Genomic DNA, 18,239 nt, shown 5'->3' on the forward strand with positions numbered 1-18,239 from the left:
CAGCTCTCATGTTTGTGTAGAATAAATGAAGATCATTTTCAAATTGAGGAAGGATAGTTTTACCTAGCCCAATATTGAACTAAAGGAGTCTAACGTTACTCCTTACAGTCCAAGGACCTTACATGTTCTGTTTAAAGGGCGAAGTGGCTCTCAAAGTCAAAACAGCCAAAACTCCATCTAAACGTGAATTCCCAATAACGGTACATTTCTAGCATCATAAGTCATTGATAAATTAGCTTGTCACTAACAAAGTGCCGGGACTGAACGGTCAAACTAACTTTAGCGAGAAACTGATTGAACTAGCTAGCTACTAGCCAAAGATGTACTCTTACGGAGCCTAACGTTACTCCTTAAGTCCAAGGACTTCTAGGTTATTTTCAGAGGTATACTGAATCTGGCAACCAAGGAGTAACGTTAGGCTCCGTAAGAGTACATCTTGGGCTAGTAGCTAGCTAGTTCAATCAGCTTCTCGCTAAAGTTAGTTTGACCGTTTGAACCCAGCATCTTGTTCTGACAAGCTAATTTATTAATGACACAAATACGGCTATAGTTTGAAAGATTGATCCTTACCAATAGCTTCCTTCCACTGCTATAGCATAAACAAGTCAAGCCTTAACGAACATATAGATTACTTTTATGGAATGGACGCTGCCTGAACCAAAGCCTCGAGCGTTTGGTAAAGTTAGAAACATATTTAAAAATTGGTCGCTGAGAGACATAAATGCAAAGATACTAGTAACTGACAAAATATGTGGTCTTAAAAGTCCAGGAAGTGATTTAGTGGACGAGTCATAACAATCCGGTCAGCACCGCCCACTTCTACAGCTGATTGAAGTAAACTGCTGTGAATGCATTGATGAGTAAAATACTATTTTTTGGTTGTTGAAGAAAAACTCAAAAGTGTGTGAAATGCATTAAATGTGCGTATTTTTTGTTATTAGCCAGAAGAGAAACAATGAGGCATTATCTTGTAGAGAATAAAAAGACATGGAAGGGTTAACCCCAAAACGTGCAGTAGTGTGTGGTCGTGTTCAGTATGGAATAAACGATCTGAAAAGGAGTGAAACAGTGCGCTAACGTCCTGAATGTGTCCACTAAGAACAGATATTTTGTTATCGGTTGCAAACGGAACGAAATGGGGAGGGACCTACCTGAATTTGTCCAATATAAACTATAGTTTGCGTTTGGCGTAAACGCAACAGAATCGGTATAATGATTACACCCCAGCACAATCCCCAGTATATTTGTTATGATGCGAAGAAAGTACAACATTTCGGTACGTCTATGCTTCTCTACCCTTGCAATTCACCATTGCTTTTTTGTTGTTCAAATACTTGTTTTGCCACGTGACATCATAGGTCAAAAGCTTAGCCCAGTGTCTTTAGTCGAGTTAGCTAGCAAGCTTATAGCCACCGCTAATACTGAACAAAAATATAAACTTAACATGCAACAATTTAATGAGGAAATTCAAATACATTCATTAGGCCCTAATCTATGGATTTCTCATGACTGGGAATACAGATATGCATCTCACAATGGGCCTCTGGATCTCGTCTCGGTATTTTTGTGCATTCAAAATGGCACTCTGTTTACAATGTTGACATCAGCAAACCGCTCGCCCACAGGATCTAATACACGGTTGTGAGGCTGGTTTGATGTACTGCCAAATTCCCTAAAACGAATTTGGAGGCAGCTTATGTTACAGAAATGAACATGAAATTCTCTGCCAACCGCTCTGGTGGACATTCCTGCAGTCAGCATGCTAATTGCAGCTCCCTCAACTTGAGACATCTGTGGCGTTTGTATGACAACTACACATTTTGTAGTTGTCTTTTATTGACCCCAGCACAAGGTGCATCTGTGTAATGATCTTGCTGTTTTATACGCTTCTTGATATTCCACACCTGTCAGGTGAATGGATTATCTTGGTATAGGAGAAATGCTGACTAACAGGGATTTAAAGAAATTTGTGCACAACATTTTAGAGAAATACGTGTTTGTGCCCATGGAACATCTTTTATTTCAGCTCATGAAACATGTGACCAACACTTTACATGTTGTGTTTATATTTTTGTTCAGTATATATGTTTTTTAAAATGTCAAATACACATCAATCCAAATGCCTCAGTATTTATATGTGGGAACACGTTCGATTGGACAACCATCTAATGAGTGAACATGGAGTTCATCTGAAACATTCTTTTGAGAGTTTGAAAACAACATGTATTTCGCTTTGCCTGTATTAAGCACAAGTTTTAAACCAGCAAGGGATTTCTGCATGGCTATAAAATCTGACTAGTTTTAGTACAGCCAGATCAACAGTTGGGGAAGTAGCATACATAATAGTATCATCCGCATATAGATTAAGTTCACAATTTTTAACAGATTGACCAATGGTGTTTATATAAATAGGGAAGAGAAAAGGTCCCAAAATCGACCTCTGTGGTACATCTTTATGTACTTCAAGAAGTTTAGACTTAACCCCATCAATCACGATGGTCTGAGTTCTGTCATTAAGATAATCATGAAACCAAGAACAGGCGTCAGAGCTCAGGCCTATTGAGGACAACTTATTCAGTAAAATAGCATGATCAACAGTATCAAAAGCATTTGACAGGTCCACAAACAAAGCAGCACATTTCATTTTAGTGTCTAAAGCAGTTGACAAGATCATGAACAACTAAAGTGGTTGATGTAATAGTGGTATGTCCAGGCCTAAACCCTGATTGGTTTACATTCCAAATAAAACAAATTCAGATAATAAATAGCAAAGTTGTACATTTACCAAGGTTTCAAGAATCTTAGCTAGACAAGGAATCCTTGAAATGGGGTGATAATGATGAAGATCACTACTATCCCCGTCCTTATGGAGTAGCTGCACAAGAGCTGATTTACATACTTTTGGAATATTTCCTGATAACAATGTTAAATAAAAAATGTGAGTTATTGAGCCAACAATGATAGGCAGACCTGGATTCAATTGGTTAGCCTCTGTGGATCTCTTGTTGTCTATTGCCCACAAAGCATCCAGGTCTCCTTTTTCTGTAAATAGCCTAAAAGAAAAGCTGTACCAACTATAATTTCTGTGATCATGCAGAAAGTTTACACTATCAGCATCCAGCCCAATATCATTGTGAATTGGCTTAGAAGTTCTTTCAAAGAGATAGCCCGCTGAAATCAAATGGTGATAAAATAAATCAATGATGTAATTTTTTCCCCTTAATGAGGCCAGTGTCTGAATTAATTTGTTGTGGCAGAGAGGATGAAGTAGAACCCTTAAGATATTTGACAGCTTTCCAGAATTTTGCCAGGTTCCCATTACAATCTGAATAAGCGGTTACATAATAATCCGATTTAGCCTTTCTGATTTGTCTTACACAATGATTCCTCAGTTGTTAAAAGCTTGCCAGTCCAGGCCTGTGATCCCAGCACTGTGTGGTCATTCTGTTTAATTAGTGGCAGTAAATTATTACAACCTTCCTGGTGTAAAACCTGATGCCTCACTGGAGCAAATAAAGAATGCATTTTTTGACAAATCAAAAAAGGTACGACAATCTCCTCGTCTGCCATTTAAAAGCTTCATATTCTTAGTAAATGTAGGAAAGGCACAGTTCAAGCAGCACAGATTTAGGTTTTGCTGCATGATGGTTTATATTGCAGCATCTCTGTCCCACCACACGAGTGCACTCTTGCACAGTATTTTTCTACCTTCTTCCAACATGGCATTCCCACGGTGTTCATGTATATTATATTTTGGTGTTGTGAGGATCTCTATGTTAACAGGGCTGTACAGTATGTTTACCAGTGTATATATATGAGCAGTGGCAATTTTAGCATGTTAGTCTTGGTGGGGAAAACTCTGCATTTTTTCTTCGATGCATGCCAGCAAAGGCACTACAGGACACAACACTAAACAATATATTAATTGCACTATAACAGTGACAAACAGTGCCCACAAACTGTTAGGGCCTACATAAAGCTGTCCCAACAGCAGATATTTCTTTTCAGCACCATGGAGTGAATCCTTACCACGGCTACACCAGGTTATCAGCGGAGCCTTGTCTGGCAGCGACAACGGTTAATTCAGCCTTTTAAACATTTACTGCCTTTAAAAATAAATGCTGATATGGCTGACTTGCTTGAACAAATGTGGTTTATACTGACAGTTAAGATGTACAAATTATGGCATAAGGGGCGACGAGCGGATATGAGGCAATCCGTAATTTTGATTAAGACATTAATAAGCGAGCTAGGACGGACGTAGTCAATATAACTATTGGTTCAGCACTTTTGAAATATACAGCAACAGAATTCAGAACATGGGCCATTCTTACAGTATTCTCCCTGTACACCAAGTCAGAACCGTAGGATAAATAAAGGGGGCATATAAGCAGACAATAAAAGCTCTTACAATATTCAATGATGACATTTCTCTAAAAACAGGCTACAGGCTACATGTGCACCACCAAGTCAGAACAGTAGGCTAAGTTAGGAGGGAAAAAGGGACCAAATGATTAGGGTAAGGCTACTAACCGCTTACTACACACCATACACTTAGTATTACTTTCTTAGCTACAGTATACATATCTCCCTGGCATATTACATAATTTATGCAGCAGCATACAATACATTTTTGGACTCACCTTGTTGTGCTGTGCTCACTTGAACAGGAAGGTGGCACGGCGGTCCTTAAGGGCAAATTTTTGCATCAAAGTCTGGCATTCTCTGGATTTATGGCGCTTTCAAGACAACTGGGAACTGAAAAAAACAAGGTCGAATCAGGAATCTTCAAGTCGGAGCTCTAAAAAGAGGTCAGAGTTTCTGACTTGGAATTCTGAGTTGGATGACCATTTAAGTTCACAGTTGTCTTGAGTTCACTGAAGTCTGAGATTTTCGAGTTTCCAGTTGTTTTGAATACAGCAGAAGTCATGCTGGATTGACATTATGACCGGTGTTGAATGTTTATTATTTTAAGCTTGGAAAAGAGACCCTAAAGCCCAGACTTGGACCACACACCCACTCCACTGAATAGCAGGCTAGTGATTGCATTGCAACGCTTGCAGTTAGCCACTGATTCCTTCCAAACCACTCATTGTTGTATTTGCGATTTCCAACTTGTTGTGTAATATTTATGAACACCGATACATTTGTATCTGTATTGTGTTTTATCTTCATATGACAAGGTTTGAAAGTTATTTGCCAGTAGATTGTCAATTTGATTCATGATAAAGCTAGCTTGCTAGCTAAGTTTGATCAGTCCAATCAAAGCTATGGTAGATATAATATGATTTTGTCATTTAATCTGTGGCCAATGACATTGAGCCTTCTTGGATGGGCAATTCTAATGTAACTCTATGGAAGCACCCAAGGGGCTTGACTTTTCGAGCTCTCCCCGTAGATTTTGCAGTGACGTGGTGTCCCCATGAGTGACAGAACACTGAGCCAATCACAGCGCAACTAAAAAACACTACCAACCCCTACGCTCCGTATTTTCCGCGGGCTGTCCCACCACCACAGAAAGCACTGAGCTCGGCTGGAACACCTGCATGTTCGAGCTGCCTTAAGAAAGCAAATGAACGACCATGTTTGTGTGCGGCTTTATTAACTCAGTGATTTATAAACATTTTTTTACCTTGTTTGCAAACTGAAATGTGACACGTATTAAGGCCAAATTAACATGCAAAAATAAATATATACAGTTGAAGTCGAAAGTTTACATACACCTACAGCCAAATACATTTAAACTCAGTTTTTCCACAATTCCTGACATTTAATCTGAGTAAAAATTCCATTTTAGGTCAGTTAGGATCACTACTTTATTTTAAGAATATGAAATGTCAGCATAATACTAGAGAGAATGATTTATTTCAGCTTTTATTTCTTTAATCTCATTCCCAGTGGGTCAGAAGTTTACATACACTAAATTAGTATTTGGTAGCATTGCCTTTAAATTCTTTAACTTAAGTCAAACGTTTCGGGTAGCCTTCCACAAGCTTCCCACAATAAGTTGGGTGAGTTTTGGCCCATTCCTCCTGACAGAGCTGGTGGAACGGAGTCAGGTTTGTAAGCCTCCTTGCCCGCACATGTTTTTTCAGTTCTGCCCACCGATTTTCTATAAGATTGAGGTTAGGGCTTTGTGATGGCCACTCCAATACCTTGACTTTGTTGTCCTTAAGCCATTTTGCCACAACTTTGGAAGTATGCTTGGGGTCATTGTCCATTTGGAAGACCCATTTGCGACCAAACTTTAACTTCCTGATTGATGTCTTGAGATGTTGCTTCAATATAGCCACATACTTTTTTTCTCATGATGCCATCTATTTTGTGAAGTGCACTAGAACCTCCTGCAGCAAAGCACCCCCACAACATGATTCTGCCACCCCCATGCTTCATGGTTGGGATGGTGTTCTTCGGCTTGCAAGCTTCCCCCTTTTTCCTCCAAACATAACGATGGTCATTATGGCCAAAAAGTTATATTTTTGTTTCATCAGACCAGAGGACATTTCTCCATAAAGTACGATCTTTGTCCCTATGTGCAGTTGCAAACCGTAGTCTGGCTTTTTTATGGCGGTTTTGGAAAAGTGGCTTCTTCTTTGCTGAGCGGCCTTTCAGGTTATGTCGATATAGAACTTGTTTTCCTGTGGATATAGATACTTTTGTAGCTGTTTCCTCCAGCATCTTCACAAGTTCCTTTGCTGTTGTTCTGGGATTGATTTGCACTTTTCGCACCAAAGTACGTTCATCTCTAGGAGACAGAATGCGTCTCCTTCCTGAGTGGTATGACAGCTGCGTGGTCCCATGGTGTTTATACTTGCGTACTATTGTTTGTATTCATTAACGTGGTACCTTCAGGCGTTTGGAAATTGCTCCCAAGAATGAACCAGACTTGTGGAGGTCTCCAATTTCTTTTCTGAGGTCTTGGTGGTTTTCTTTTGATTTTCCCATGAGGTCAAGCAAAGAGTCACTGAGTTTGAAGGTCGGCCTTGAAATACAGCCACAGGTACACTTCCAATTGACTCCAATGATGTCAATTAGCCTATCAGAAGCTTCTAAAGCCATGACATAATTTTCTGGAATTTTCCAAGCTGTTTAAAGGAACAGTCAATTTAGTGTATGTAAACTTCTGAGACACCGGAATTGTGAATAAGTTAAATAATCTGTCTGTAAATTGTTGTAAAAATTACTTGTGTCATGCACAAAGTAGATGTCCTAACCGATTTGCCAAAACTATAGTTTGTTAACAAGACATTTATGGAATGGTTGAAAAACTAGTTTTAATGACTCCAACCTAAGTGTATGTAAACTTCAACTGTTAATATACAGCACCAGTCAAAAGTTTGTACACACCAACTCAATTAAGGGTTTTTCTTTATGTTGACTATTTTCTACATTGTACAGTAATAGTGAAGACATCAAAACGATGAAATAACACACATGGAATCATGTAGTAGCCCAAAAAGTGTTAAACAAAATATATTTCAGATTCTTCAAAGTAGACACCCTTTGCCTTGATGACAGCTTTGCACACTCTTGGCATTCTCACAACTAGCTTCACCTGCGATGCTTTTCCAACAGTCTTGAAGGAGCTCCCATATATCCTGAGTACTTGTTGGCTGCTTTTCCTTCACTCTGCGGTCCAACTCATCCCAAACCATCTCAATTGGAATGAGGTTGGGTGATTGTGGAGGCCAGGTCATCTGATGCAGCACTCCATCACTCTCCTTCTTGGTCAAATAACCCTTACACAGCCTGGAGGTGTGTTGGGTCTTTGTCCTGTTGAAAAACAAATGACAGTCCCACTAAGCGCAAACAAGATGCGATGGCGTATCGCTGCAGAATGCTGTGGTAGCCATACTGGTTAAGTGTGCCTTGAATTCTAAATAAATCACCCTCCGTGTCACCAGCAAAGCCCCCCCAGTAGAGTTGCACATTTTGGGGAATAGTCCGAGGTGGAAACTTTCCGTGGGAATTAACAGGAATATATGCAAATGAATATTAATACCATTTTAAATGTAGATATTTTTTCTATTGGATATATTTACCATATCATATGGAGACAAACAAACCTTTTACCTTAAGTAAATATAATTGCAAATTATTAAATCCTTCCAATAGAAAAAATATATAAAACATTTGTTAAAAATTGAACTTTAATTAAATGAGTTGACTCTTCACATGAGATGATTTCACTGAACAACAAAGAAAGGGAATATTGAATGATTCCCAATGATCCATCGCATCTCCCAAAAACCTTTTAAAATACATCTGTAAAATGATAGTCTAGAAACTAAAGCTTTGGTTGTCTTCCTCTCAGGCTTCCTTGTCTTCTCCCTGAACCTCCTCAATATCCACCTCTTGAACATCAGACTCTGAGGCCTCATCTTCACTGTCACTTTTCAACCTTGTTGAGGATGGCTCATTGTCAGGCTCAAAAAGCCTCAATTTTGCCCAGATGGCCACCAATTTTTCAACCCTTGTATTGGTCAGCGTGGTGTGCCCGTGTGTGTGTGCCCGTGTGTGTGCCTGTGTGTGTTCCCGTGTGTGTGTTCCCGTGTGTACGTTCCTGTTCCCAAACAAGGACCAGTTGCGCTCTGAGGTGGCTGATGTTGGTGGGATTTGGAGGATGATGGAGGCAACAGGGGAAAGAGCCTCAGATCCACAAAGTTCCTTCCACCAGGTGGCTGATGAGGTATGTTGGCACAACTGCCATATTGCATCTCCATCCCAAAGCCGTTGCTTGGAAGTGTAGACACGGAAGTGTAGAGACACGGAAGTGATGACACCATAGGCCTTGTTGATCTCTGCACCAGACAGGATGCTCTTGCAAACATACTTGGGGTCCAACATGTACACTGTGGCATGGATGGGCTTCAGGCTGAAGTCTTCACGCTTTTTGATGTATTTCAGAACTGCAGTTTCCTCTGCTTGGAGCAACAGTGAAGTGGGCAGGGCAGTACAGATTTTTTTCTCTTATATCTGCAAGCAGAGTCTGAACATCAGACAGGATGGCATTGTCTCCCTCAGTCTGTGCAATGTTACTGCTATAGGTTTCAGGAGTTTCAGGCTGCTTACCGCTCTCTCACAAAATACATAATCCAGGAGGATCCTCTTGATGGGGCTGTCCATATCGGCAGACTGTGATATGGCCATTCCTTGAAGAGACTCCTTCCCCTCCAGGAGACTGTCAAACATGATGACAACACCACCCCAACGGGTGTTACTTGGTGAGGTAGATTGCTGCTATAACTTGATGACCCTTCACATACCTAACCCTTTCCATGGCTCTCTTGTAGAGTGTATCCATTGTTTTCAGTGCCATGATGTCCTTGAGGAGCAGAATAAATGCATGAGCAGCACAGCCAATGGGTGTGATGTGAGGGTAGGACTCCTCCACTTTAGACCAAGCAGCCTTCATTTTCACAACATTGTCTGTCACCTGTGCAAATACCTTCTGTGGTCCAAGGTCATTGATGACTGCCTTCAGCTCATCTGCAATGTAGAGACCGGTGTGTCTGTTGTCCCTTGTCTGTGCTCTTGTAGAATACTGGTTGAGGGGTGGAGATGATGTAGTTAATTATTCCTTGCCCACGAACATTTGACCACCCATCAGAGATGATTGCAATACAGTCTGCTTTCTCTATGATTTGCTTGACCCCTTGAACTCTGTTGAACTCTGTATTCAGCAAATTAGTAGATAAAGCATGTCTGGTTGGATGGGTGTATGCTGGGCGAAGAAGATTCAGAAATCTCTTCCAATACACAATGCCTGTGAGCATCACAGCAGAGGTTTGAGTTTATTTTATTTTTACAGGGACAGTGCACATTAATCAACAAGACATAGCATATAGACAGAGTGGTTAGAATGGATACTTCAAAGTACCATTCAGAAATGTTCTCATAGAATAGATGCTTCGGCGGTAGTCTGTTCTCGTCCTAGGTTTACGTAATTTCTAGGTGAACCAGTTGCGTACACAGCTCGAGCAAGACATTTGTTGTGTCTTTACAGTGATTAAATTAAATAACATGCTATTTTCAAATCGATTACCTAACTTTGAATTATTTGATTAAATTAATCAGGCAATAACTAACTCATTAGGAATCCGGGGCACCACGGAAGCATTTGATTATATAGAGCGGCTATCTTCCGAATCCACTCTTAAAGATCTGAAGATCTTTTATATCAATAGCGGTCAATCATTAATTATTCTTTACCTTCTATCAGTCTCATCTGAAAGTCGTAAAAATGATTGATTATCTCCACAAACCCTAGCATAAATTATGAATCACCAATATACAAATTTGCTTGAATATTTATTTACTAACTAACTAAATAATCACAGAAATACATAAAAACAAATAGTAGGTATTGGTTACTAACCATGATGGAAAAGTCCCTAGTGGGCTAAGCCAATATGACGGTTTAGTAGACAAAGGGAAGGGGGTGTGGACTGAGAAAGAGCGGGAAAGGCAACATGGATTCACTACACACAGTCTATAATTATATTAATTGAAATGCTAATCCTTTGCACATGAACGGCCACTCATTCGAGAATAAATGTAATGTGTATATATATTTACGCCCGTATGTTGTTATTGTCTTCTCTGTTGGAATACTCAATTCGTGCTGTAGGGTTCATCAGAGTCTCTGGTTAACTTTCATTGAAGTCACAGTCTTTCCTGGTTAGAATGGATACTTCAAAGTACCATTCAGAAATGTTTTCATAGGATAGGTGCTTCGGCGGTAGTCTATTCTCATCCTAGGTTTACGTAATTTTTAGTGTCAGATTAGTAATTATACGTCTAAGATTTGCTCTTATTCTGTAGGGATCGATAGTCTTAAGTTTAACCATTTCCAGCTGTGTAGCCAATGCTCCACGTGGTATAGTCTTGTCCTTTGGTAGAGTTGTAGTTTAAACCACTTCACACACCAGCGTCCCCCGGCATGTTTTGGTCTTAGAAATTCAACCATTTGCAACCTTAGCTTACACCTGGGTTTGTGTGGTCTGGTGTGAATTTCACCAGGAGTGGGTTTTATACGTTTCAGTAGAAAAGGGCGGTTCCATGAAGCCGGCGCAATGTCTCTGCTCACGTGGGCGGGGCCACTGGCTAGTTAATATTGATATAAAAAACCCATACTCTCATTTAGAAGGTTAACATCACATTACATATTTTCACAAATAGTTCCATGTTTAATCACATACGTTTCACAATATTTAGATGTAAACCTTACAGCTGGGAAATTCACACTTTAAGAGATACCATTATGTGTGTGTTCTTGTCCTTCATGAGATCACCAAATGAAACACACTCAACATAAATGTCCCTTAAGTGTCTACGGATTCCCACATTCTCAAAAATAGAAAGATTGTTTAATTCTCACATTTTGGGATTTAGGAGTTTGGCCAAGTGAAGTTCTTTGTTCTCTCTCTCTCTCTCTCTCTCTCTCTCTCTCTCTCTCTCTCTCTCTCTCTCTCTCTCTGAATAATGCATGGTAGTTTCTATCCGGTGTTTATGACCTGATGTACTCAACCTGGTTTCGGCGAGAGAGAGTAATCGAGAGAGTTTGGGGGAGCCACGATCTACACCCAAAAAGGGTCATATCATGACACATGAATCAGCATTTCTCTGACTACGTTCCTCCATTGAGTAAAAAAACCTTCTGATTCCAGGAGGACCATGAGCTGTTGCTATCGATAAGGTGTCTGATTCATTATTTTCACCTCAAATAGAAGTAGAGGGACTTTTGCCAGTGGTTGCTTGTTGTCACGCTGAGGGAACTTTATGCACTTGGCCAGATGATTCTGCATCTTTGTTGCATTCTTCACATATGATTTGTTCCTTCTACATTAGTGGCATTTTCCTGTAAAGATTAGAGAAAGAAATGGTCAAATAAACCAAATATGCAATTCCATGTACAGATAACTAGTTAAGTAATTAGATTAAACAACTCCTTTGTAAGATAAATGTTTATTCACTGAAAGAATACATGTTTTGTTTTCGAAATGATAGTTTCCGGATTTGACAATATTAATGACCATAGGCTCGTATTTCTGTGTGTTTATTACATTATAATTAAGTCTATGAGTTGATATTTGATAGAGCAGTCTGACTGAGCGGTGGTAGGCAGAACCAGGCTCATAAGCATTAATTCAAACAGAACTTTACTGCGTTTGCCAGCAGCTCTTTGCAATGCTTGAAGCACAGCCCTGTTTATGACTTCAATTATATCAACTACAGAGATTAGGCTGGCAATACTAAAGTGCCTATAAGAACATCCAATAGTCAAAGGTAAATTAAATACAAATGGTATAGAGAGAAATAGCCGACGGGTCATAATTCCTATAATAACTACAACCTAAAACTTCTTAACTGGGAATATTGAAGACTCATGTTAAAAGGAACCAGCATCTTTCATATGTTCTCATGTTCTGAGCGAGGAACTTAAACGTTAGCTTATTTACATGGCACATATTGCACTTTTACTTTCTTCTCCAACATTGTGTTTTTGCGTTATTTAAACCAAACAGAACATGTTTAATTATTTATTTGAGACTAAATAGATTAAATCTATGTATTATATTAAGTTCAAATAAGTGTTCATTGTTCATTCAGTATTGTTGTAATTGTCATTATTACAAATATATACATACAAATCGGGCGATTTAATTGGTATTGGCTTTTTTTGGTCCTCCAATAATCAGTTCGGCGATTGAAAGATCATAATCGGTCGACCTCTCGTCAGTACATGAGTTTTCTCCAGTTTGAAGCTACACAGTAGCACAGTACGTGTCTGTCTGTCACAGGGGGTTGGTGACACCTTCATTTGGGAGAACGGGCTTGTGGTAATGACTGGAGCGGAGTCAGTGGAATGGTAATAAATACATCAAACACATGGTTTCCAGGTGTTTGATGCCATTCCATTTGCTCCGTTCCGGCCAGTCTTATCAGCCGTCCTCCTCTCAGCAGCCTCCTGTGCTGTCTGTGTGCAGGTACTGTAGTAACCCTGATTTGTCCTAATCCTTATCCTGACTGCTCGAAAGTAGTGTGCACACATCCATCTCACACTGACTGAAACAGCGGGAGCAGTCAACAGTGTGCTGGTGTCTATTGTTTTTTTTTCATCAGTAATCCTCACTGCTTCTTGTCTCTCTACCAAATGCACCCAGACAGTGCCCTGTCTAACCCGGGGCTGCATGGCCAGTTTGTGGAGCTGAACGAGGCCTACAGGGTGCTGAGTAAGGAGGTGTCCCGGAGAGAGTACGACCTGCAGCTACGGCACCCTTTTACCGGGGGACAGTCCTTCAGACCCACCTCCACACAACCCCAGGTATGTAACCACACACACATACACACAGCCCTCCAGAGTTCATAAACACTTTGAAAAATAGTTTTATTTACCTTTTATTTATTTCTCTGTCCCTCTCTCTCTGTTCTCTCTCTCTGTCTCCCCCTCTCTCTCCCTCTCTCTGGCTCTCTCCCTCCCTCTCTCTGGCTCTCTCCCTCCCTCTCTCTGGCTCTCTCCCTCCCTCTCTCTGGCTCTCCCCCTCCCTCTCTCTGGCTCTCCCTCCCCCCTCTCTCTGTCTCTGTCTCTCTCTCTCTCAAGAGAGTATGCGCTACCAGGATCAGTTCAAACCCTGTCAACCTGAGGAGTGGGGGAGGAAGATGAACTTTAGAATAATTAGCTACTGTATGCTCATCATGTGACTGAGCTTCTCTTCAGGTAACATCATGGGGAAAGATCAGAGGGAAATTGATGATTGGACATTGATTCTGTATGTATGTACACTCTCATAGTTAAATAAGAAATGCAGTAATTTTGTCACGTTCTAGGAACGTAATCTGTCACTCCTAAACCTAAAGCATTTCTGAATTATGACAAACATCTGTGCCAAAATGTCACAATTGCCTATTATTGTTATTACTATTTTGTTACTCATTCATAGTGTAGACTAAATAGCCTGTAAACTCCAATAACTGTCTGTCTGTAGGCACAGGTGCCCCTGGCTCAGACCCAGGTTATGCTGTCATAGATCTGGTAATCTGTGTTTTTGCACGTTGACTTGGCAGCACTTTTGTTGATTGTAGAGATTCAACTTTTCCTGGTATATGACTTACATTTGTACTAGTACAGAATAATAAAACATGAATAATAATCAAAATGCCAATTCATCTGCCAACGATATTCCTCTGTGTGCTGTGTGTATGTCTGTGATGTCTGACAGGTCTCTCTCTTCCGGTCACACAGACAGTTAGAGTCTGTCCATAACAACCAGACGGACGAGAAGAACAGGTCATCAAGCAGATCTACAATGAGGGCACGGTGTGGGAAAGAAGTCATAAACATATTGCATGGATTATAACTTATTACGTCTTTTATTACACTGTTCTAGTTAGGTTAGTAGTAATAATCCACATTGCATGGAATATGTATTGACATGATTTGTTGGTGTGAAATACCTGAGGCTGGAACTGATTTATATATTTCTTCATTTTGATTCACAGAGTGAACGGGTTTAAGAAGCAGACAGAGATTCTCAGACAGAATTCTCAGGAGAAATACAAAATCACTTGCAACAAGTAGGAGTTTAGTAGAATACGAGCACATCGTAAAACAAGGGGGATTGATTTGGCCGAACACCTCGGAAGAGGAATGGAGTCATTCAGGAAGGGGAGTGAACGGTTGATTGAGCTAGGAGTAGTTAACTTTTTCAGTGATTTGTGGCAGACGTTGATGATGTGCACAGTTCTCGTTTGCTTGGACCTTGGATACTAAGCCAAGGAGTTAAAAAACAAGTGTGTAATACCTGGGTGAAACGGAGACAGTAATGGGGTACATGTCTTTGTCACAGTAAAGCCTCGCCCCACAGCCATTCTAGGTTTCTCCAGGAGGAGAATACGTTGTGGAGGTTTGGTCTGGTATCACAAGACTAACAGCAGTAGGTCATTAGCAGCACATCTCTTCCGCTATTGGATGGAACCAAGACTCCTGTTAGCCAGTTGCGAATTGGTTTGCATACCCGTGACATGCTGTTTCCCCCACGGCCGTTCAGAGGCAGTCTCAACAAGACTGTGTGAATTTGCCCACTGGAGATGGGGCATTCCAGATATTGTAAACTTCAGTGTTCCGTAATGTAAGTCTATGGTTCCGTAATGTAAGCCTATGGTTCCGTAATGTAAGTCTATGGTTCCGTAATGTAAGTCTATGGTTCCATAATGTAAGTCTATGGTTCCGTAATGTAAGTCTATGGTTCCGTAATGTAAGTCTATGGTTCCGTAATGTAAGTCTATGGTTCCGTAATGTAAGTCTATGGTTCCGTAATGTAAGTCTATGGTTCCGTAATGTAAGTCTATGGTTCCGTAATGTAAGTCTATGGTTCCGTAATGTAAGTCTATGGTTCCGTAATGTAAGTCTATGTTTGCGTAATGTAAGTCTATGGTTGCGTAATGTAAGTCTATGGTTGCGTAATGTAAGTCTATGGTTGCGTAATGTAAGTCTATGGTTGCGTAATGTAAGTCTATGGTTGCGTAATGTAAGTCTATGGTTGCGTAATGTAAGTCTATGGTTGCGTAATGTAAGTCTATGGTTCCGTAATGTAAGTCTATGGTTCCGTAATGTAAGTCTATGGTTCCGTAATGTAAGTCTATGGTTCCGTAATGTAAGTCTATGGTTGCGTAATGTAAGTCTATGGTTCCGTAATGTAAGTCTATGGTTCCGTAATGTAAGTCTATGGTTCCGTAATGTAAGTCTATGGTTCCGTAATGTAAGTCTATGGTTCCGTAATGTAAGTCTATGGTTCCGTAATGTAAGTCTATGGTTCCGTAATGTAAGTCTATGGTTGCGTAATGTAAGTCTATGGTTCCGTAATGTAAGTCTATGGTTCCGTAATGTAAGTCTATGGTTGCGTAATGTAAGTCTATGGTTGCGTAATGTAAGTCTATGGTTGCGTAATGTAAGTCTATGGTTCCGTAATGTAAGTCTATGGTTGCGTAATGTAAGTCTATGGTTCCGTAATGTAAGTCTATGGTTGCGTAATGTAAGTCTATGGTTCCGTACTGTAAAGACTTTAATCAAAGGTAGAATCCCTTAATGACAGAAAGGGGGTGCTCTGCACAGCTGCCCTTGAACCACTGGGATTCAGTCATTGCTCTGTGTGTCAATGATATCATGGATCTCTTGACTCTGCTACTGGGCCCATGGTGGACCCAAATACAGTCATAAAAATATACTGTTCGGGACAGGAGTTTTTCCTGACAATGTTACCTACATGCAATATTTAGGGCCTTCTGCTTTTCCTGGTTATGTGATGAGGAACAACTGTCCTTAGATATACTATATACTTTCCCATTGAAAGGACATGGAATCAAGAGACATTTTGACAATTAAGTCATATTAGGACTTTTTAAAATGGTATTTAATTGTACACTTCTCTGATGTTGAATAATTCATTTTAGGAATGTTAATTTACTATGGAAAGTACTGAAGTGCCACTAAGATTAGAAATGTATTTAATTTATTGCTGTGGTGACGGCCAACCGACACTTACCATAAGTCACAGATTGTGTTTCAGTGATGTTAAATGACAACCTTAACTCTTCACGGTGTCGTGGAGTCATGAAATTATGAATAAATGAGTAAACACTGTTCCTCTGATCTCAACCAACAACCTCCAATGTTTCATTTTGACTTTGTTTCTCACCTGATTCCACGCTCGCATGTCCTGTCAGGTTTGGGAGTGAGCGAGGGATGCAGTGTGTGTTAATGACTCTATGGCCTTGTGTTGTTTCTCAAGCCCTTAGCTGAAACCACAGCAGATAACAGGTCCCCACATACCGACATCCCCTATGTAGTGCACAAGTGCCCCCTCATAACCAAAACACACCAAGCTGACAGAGACTCTTCTGTCGATGTAAAGACAAACTGATGGGAGACAGGGTTCACTATACGGTCTGGGCTGCTGATCAAGGTTTTGTAAGCCTCTGACTGTGACTTAAATTAGTTGTGCAAATGTATTATTCCAACCAAATAAATGATTAATATCAATTCACTGGGGGTGATCAGTTAGTGGTCTGTGTGTTTTATGTGTCTGTCTGTGAGAGCTTGGATGTGGATTTGGGTGAATGATATAAAGAGATCTTAGTGCAATAAAATGACCCTCTTTATTGTATCGTTATTATAAAATGTATTATGTGGCTGAGAAAGTGAAGTGGTAAATTATTGATTGACCTGCTGAATGACGAATTGAAGGGCGACGTTCACCTGTGTCCAGTGTGCGGGTGCGTCCATGTCATTTTGAAAAAGTTGGCAGTGCAAAGGTTACGCGGAATTCGGAGTGCGTCGAGTGGAGTGCGCCTTTTAATTGTGATCTGAAGGGCAAAGGACATGAGCAACCAATCATAACAGACCAAGAGACGCTGTCAAGGACCCTTCTCTTTGTGGACTGCTCTTGCACCATTAACTTCTATATGTTATTATCAAGGAGGACAAAAGGATAAGTCGCGGCGGCACATGCGTCTTCAACGAAACGTCATCTCGGCTATTTCTCCGAGACACCGCTGTGGATAGGCTGCGCAGTGTCATGAGATGTGCGTTCGGCACCGTAGCCTCTGTGATTCAAGACATTAGTGTTGAATCGTAAATAAGTGATTTTTGTCCTTTTTAAACGTTTTTAGAGACAAGGATACAATATCGCAAAATATCTTATCGGGACTATAAATGGACCTGTAGTCACGCTACTACTGACGCTCAACCACGGACCGTTTCACGGGTTTCTGGCCAACAATGGGCGAATGTAACCGGTTTACATACCCGAACCTCTGGCTTTGGAATATTGGGGGCCATCATTCAAAGTTCACACAACTCTCAGTAAAATAGATGCAACCAAACTGTATTGAATTGAACGTGAACGACTGAGATTTATTAAACTAGGCTATTTGTCAATATGCAGGCTATTTGTCAATATGCAAAATGCATATGTGTGCGCTTGATTGCCAAGAATAATTTGGCCGATTGATGGCATTCGATTATAAATTGTTATATTGTAGACAAATACATTGTGCAATTGTTGATGAATTAAGTTACAATCTCAAGCCACTCATTTGAGTGTTAGCCTACTCATTTGCCATAGACGGATTCATAATTACTTGTATGTATACATGAATATATTTCACCTTCTTAACAAACGGAAAGGGAATGCCACCCCGGCTGTCAATCCAGAACATGGAACCTAAGGACTGCAGAT

At 40.3% G+C, this 18,239-nt stretch overlaps 1 protein-coding gene and 1 long non-coding RNA gene across 4 annotated transcripts in view; both read left to right on the forward strand.

Moving 5' to 3' along the window:
• Positions 1–808: 808 nt before the first annotated feature.
• Positions 809–15,261, forward strand: LOC135545588 (uncharacterized). 3 transcript variants are annotated; one of them, XR_010456481.1, is made up of 5 exons: positions 809–1,276; positions 13,167–13,327; positions 13,604–13,720; positions 14,223–14,394; positions 14,503–15,261. It is a non-coding gene; the product is annotated as an uncharacterized LOC135545588 (long non-coding RNA). The 3 variants fall into 3 exon arrangements; XR_010456479.1 differs by having other exon boundaries at positions 14,223–15,261; XR_010456480.1 differs by having other exon boundaries at positions 14,246–15,261.
• Positions 15,262–17,313: 2,052 nt separating this feature from the next.
• The window catches only part of vegfba (vascular endothelial growth factor Ba), a 10,761-nt gene continuing 9,835 nt past the window's right edge, over positions 17,314–18,239 (forward strand). Inside the window, exon 1 of the mRNA XM_064973310.1 lies at positions 17,314–18,239. This exon is cut by the window's right edge and continues 162 nt beyond it. The gene's annotated coding sequence lies outside the window, so the exon portion shown is untranslated.

Source organism: Oncorhynchus masou, chromosome 9, assembly GCF_036934945.1.
Source record: "Oncorhynchus masou masou isolate Uvic2021 chromosome 9, UVic_Omas_1.1, whole genome shotgun sequence".
NCBI lineage: Eukaryota > Metazoa > Chordata > Actinopteri > Salmoniformes > Salmonidae > Oncorhynchus > Oncorhynchus masou.